Source organism: Sinocyclocheilus grahami, unplaced genomic scaffold (assembly GCF_001515645.1).
Source record: "Sinocyclocheilus grahami isolate Dianchi unplaced genomic scaffold, SAMN03320097.WGS_v1.1 scaffold184.1, whole genome shotgun sequence".
NCBI lineage: Eukaryota > Metazoa > Chordata > Actinopteri > Cypriniformes > Cyprinidae > Sinocyclocheilus > Sinocyclocheilus grahami.
The window spans coordinates 555320-560435 of NW_015505363.1; the positions used below are offsets into that span (position 1 = coordinate 555320).

The 5116-nt window shown below is 36.7% G+C and overlaps 1 protein-coding gene across 1 annotated transcript in view; it reads right to left on the bottom strand.

Annotated features, from left to right (window-relative positions):
* LOC107594492 (protein kinase C and casein kinase II substrate protein 3-like) overlaps positions 1 to 5116 on the bottom strand; it is a 59200-nt gene that overhangs the window by 36530 nt on the left and 17554 nt on the right. The gene's annotated exons all lie outside the window — the stretch shown is intronic.

Sequence of the window (5116 nt, forward strand, 5' to 3'; positions counted from 1 at the left end):
GTATCGTATCGGGCGAGTACTGGAAAAAGTGGTATCGGTGCATCCGTGCATTAATTTTCATGCATGTTTATGTCATGCTATAACTTGTATTAAAGTGGAAGAGACTCACGCTCTGCACTGCCGCTTGAACTGCGGTGCTGATTGGTCACGTCACATTCAAGAGTGTCAAAATGGCATTTATTGTTTTAATTCCGCAATAAAACTGACATTATTTAAGAGATAGCCAAGACTTTGTTTCTTATCAGAAGTAACACAGCTTTTTGCGATTATTGTATTGGAGGCTTATTACAAATAATAATTGGTGAAGGGAAAACCACGGACCTGGTGACCCTGGCTTGCCTTGAACTACGAGTTATTTATTTTCTAATAATTCAACAGCCTGTTGTTAATTACTCCTTACTTAAAGAGGCTATCCTATTATACATAGTACCCTGAATAATATTTCCTAAAAGCTTAGATGTAAATGTTTGCTTACCGGTCCCAGTCAAAGCAGTCTCAAGTTTATAAGATATTTTGGTTCCTATATGGCTTAGATCCCTCATTCATTGTTAATGTGTGGGATTTTTTTCACCTGTTTTAATAAACCATACCATTTAAGTTGTCTTTCAAGTTCATAAATTGTGCAGAATGCGTTATGCAGAGAAGTTTAATATTTAAAGTTAGGGACTTCAACCTTCTCTCATACCAAAGTATGAGCAAAAGTAATAGTGATGCTTGCCTGCTGACCTTTGAAACACTGTGCAGAGCAACATGGCACAAACGTATGAACAGATTCCTGCTGTTGACAAAGAAACCATGAGAACTAGGATAAAACCCGATTAAATTAACATTACCCATGACTAATAACAATAAAAGCTACCTTCTTGTTTAGACTTACTTAATTTTCCTTATCCTAGAAGACGTCCAGATCCTTGAAAAGGCTTCGGTTTAAAATGTACACTCCATTGCATGTCCGCAACTATTTAAATTCTTCTGGTATAGAAAACTGTACCAATCAGCTCAGATGAAAAATAGACAGCAGCAGATGGCCGATCATGCATGTTATTTGCAATCTAGTGCAACCGCTTAAACTGGGCAACCCCCTTCCCCAAGAGGCAGATGCACTAAACTCTCATTTGTATAAATGCCTTTCACAATTTGTTGCAAAAGTTGCTCAGAAACTAACAGAGTGTCAGGGGCCCTGCTTTTGGGGAAGTTTACATTTCATAGGTCATTGACTCTGTTTAGATGTTTTCGCCAGATCGGTGCTAAAGTCTGTCAGGTTAGATAACTACAAAACAGACCATTTCTTTAGTCAAACAACTAAGAACCAAAATTTTATAGGCATAAAGACAGGACTATAAGATGATCGAGAGAAATAATGCTGTTGTTTTAAAGAAAAAAAGGTTTAGTTTTAAAGTTCAGTAAATAAGAAAAAAAGTTTGGAAAACATGAGGGGGTGTAAATGATGACAATTTTAATTACAGGGTGGAGTATACCATTTAAAAAAAAAATTATAAGCATTCTCATGCTGTTGCAAATCCATATGACACATTTACTTTCATATTTTATGAATATTTTAAAAGAATGTTCATGCTGCTCTTTTCCATATAACAGAAGCAACACAAAGGCTCTTAAGCTATAAAAAAGGACAAAAAAGCACCATAAAAGTAACACAATATGATTTGTGCATTAAAGGGGTCATATGATGCGATTTCATTTTTTCCTTTCTCTTTGGAGTGTTACAAGCTCTTGGTGCAGAAAGAAGATCTGTAAAGTTGCAAAGACTAAAGTCTCAAATCCAAAGAGATATTCTTCATAAAAGTTGAGAGTCAGCCACACCTACCTAAAACGATTCGTTCTAACACGCCCCCACATATCTACCTCACTATGTGGGAAGATTTGCATAACGCCGCCCAAATGCAAAGAAAGAAAGCGTAACTTTTATTCTCGCTTGTAGTATTGTTGCCACTGCCGCCATGTCCTGAAGACACTGTGTGCTTCGTTGTGAAAGCGAAACTACTTTGTTTGGTCTTCCAAAAGAGGACGATATTCGCTTCGTCATGCCTAGAGCTGATCCGTGCTGGTCGCTGAGGGAATACTTCAACTTAGTGCTGTGGATCGCCGGCACATTTTATGGAGGACTGTTTACTGATCCTGGGAGAGTAACGTTAGACTAAAATGCTGGCAGTTCTGACTCACGCAAGTACGTTTTCTTTTATCATTTGCCACTGATGATTCAAACGCGAGTTTTGGGCAGTGTGGTGTAGTACTTGTAGTTTGTCATTTCTCTGATCACAAATGCAGACAGGGTTTTATGTTTACGCGGCACAATGCAATGCAACACAACGCAACGCGTAAAAAGACAGTATAAGTCATTATAATCAGTAATTATGTCCCCACTGGATGCAACAAATGCCTCGTTTGTAATGGGTTTTAATGTTGTCTCCGGCTCCGGCCAGTACACGGCATCAACAGTATGTGAGGGGCGTAACATTTCTGTCTCACGCTTGAGGTATTCGGCCAATCACAACGCACTGGATAGCTGGCCAATCAGAGCACACCTCACTTTTCAGACCGATGAGCTTTGTAAAAATCGACGCGTTTCAGAAAGGCGGGGCATAGAAGAGAAACAATGTACAGTATGTGGAAAATAATGTGTTTTTTTAACCTTAAACCGCATAAACACATTTCATTACACTAAATACACAAAATAATGTTCTTTTTAGCAGCATCATATGACCCCTTTAAGTCTTCTGCAGCCATACAATAGCTTTGATAGCAGAGCAGAACAAAATGTTAGTAATTTACTGAAACCTCAACTTGGCATGTAACCTCATGCTGATCAGGTTCACTATGATGCCAAATTCCACTGGTTCTCAGGAGTCTCATAACACACTTGAGTTAAAATATACTGTAGGTAAAAGTACATGAGAATAAATATCTACTGTGACAACTCAAATTTGGTACTTTTATAATAATGTTTTGCTGTTTTTACAGCTCAACATCATTTGAGTAGGCCTGTCGCAATAATCAATATATTGACTTATCGCGCAATATATGTACATGACCTCAATCATTTTTGGTGCCGCAATATATCGCCCATTATATTATTTTCTTAAAAATTAATGTCACCATGTTTTGTACATTCCACTTGCGCCTGTGTCTTTTGCAGCTTCTCATACATAACGTGGTGTAGTCATGAGGTGCTAGTTCAAATTTAAAAAATGCTTCTACAAACAAAGTTTCATCTGCAGATATGGTCTTGTTTAGGGATCTGTGCCTTTGTGCATACAGACATCTGACTGCGAAGTAGTGATTGTGTTTTTCAGCAATAGTGTGCACCCTTAATTTACAGAGAAAAGAAGGTCAGGGAAAAATCTGTAGATGGAAAAATCTCCATAATTTTATTTGTATTTTTTTCTTTCTACTTTGCACTTTTTGTTAGAAAATGTTTATTTACTATTTATTCAAGTTTTTTAAGGCATCTAATATTTTGATACTTAATTTCCATGATCTAAATATTCTTAAGAATTAAAAGTTTGCTGTCATTTGGAAGTGTGTGGGCCTTCTTGCATTATTATGTGGTTACATTATGATTTTATATTCAGGTGGCATAAAATGGTCTTTAAAATTACAATAATAACACTTATCGCTATTATTTCTGGGGTAATATATCGCACAACAAAAAGTTGTTATCGTGACAGGCCTACATTTGAGAGCTGTAGGAGGGCAAATTTTTCAGTGAACTGACAGGAAACACATCAACTGTTTTTTTTATGTTCTGCCTACAAGATGACTGACTGGCCAAATTATCATGTGTCTCCATTATGTGTCTTTCATGCATGGTGACATATTTGAAAAACAATTCAATGTGAGCTAACAATAGTACTAAGATTAATTAAATTTTAGTTTCAGTTCCAATTTTATTAAAAAGATCATTGTGCCGCATGCCATTGCTTTCATTTATAGCGGTGCACTTTCGCCTGTCCTTAACTCTTTCCCTGCCATTGACGAGTTTTTACGGCTTTTCACTGTTATACACTCGGGGGCGCTATTACACATCTTCTAAACGAGTACAAAACCTCCCGAACAAAAACACACGTGAACAGGACAGAGAAACGTAAACAGATGCATATGAAAAATAATGCGATCATCAGCAATAGACAGCATAAATGAAAACGGCATAATGTTACAGAGTAAAATGTTGATCCAGGAAGTGGTGTATGTCTGTGCAAGCTTTGGAGGTGTTGATGGAAGCAATTTACTGGATTTATGCTTTGATAATCGTACTGAATATTATCCAGATGTAGTTTTTGATAAAAATTTGATTTTCTCACCTTTTTGCTCAAAATTATGCATTTTTCTGAAACCTACCTATATTCAAGTGTTGATAAAAAAAAAAAGAGAATGCTTAATACTAGAATAAAACAGATTTTTTTTTTTTTAAAGTAGAGGCTCTGAAATTTATTTTGGTGTATTGCATATAGGGTTGCAAGGGGGTGGAAAACTTCCATGAAATTTCCAGAAATTTTCCATGGGAACTTCGGAAATATTCCAAGTTTGAAACTTACCAGGAATTTATGGGAATTAATTGAAAATTTGGGGAAATTTATAAAACTATCATATACAGGTACCTCTCAAATTAGAATGTTGTGGAAAAGTTCATTTATTTCAGTAATTCAACTCAAATTGTGAAACTCGTGTATTAAATAAATTCAATGCACACAGACTGAAGTAGTTTAAGTCTTTGGTTCTTTTAATGGTGATGATTTTGGCTCACATTTAACAAAAACCCACCAATTCACTATCTCAACCAATTAGAATATGGTGACATGCCAATCAGCTAATCAACTCAAAACACCTGCAAAGGTTTCCTGAGCCTTCAAAATGGTCTCTCAGTTTGGTTCACTAGGCTACACAATCATGGGGAAGACTGCTGATCTGACAGTTGTCCAGAAGACAATCATTGACACCCTTCACAAGGAGGGTAAGCCACAAACATTCATTGCCAAAGAAGCTGGCTGTTCACAGAGTGCGGTATCCAAGCATGTTAACAGAAAGTTGAGAGGAAGGAAAAAGTGTGGAAGAAAAAGATACACAACCAACCGAGAGAACCGCAGCCTTATAAGGATTG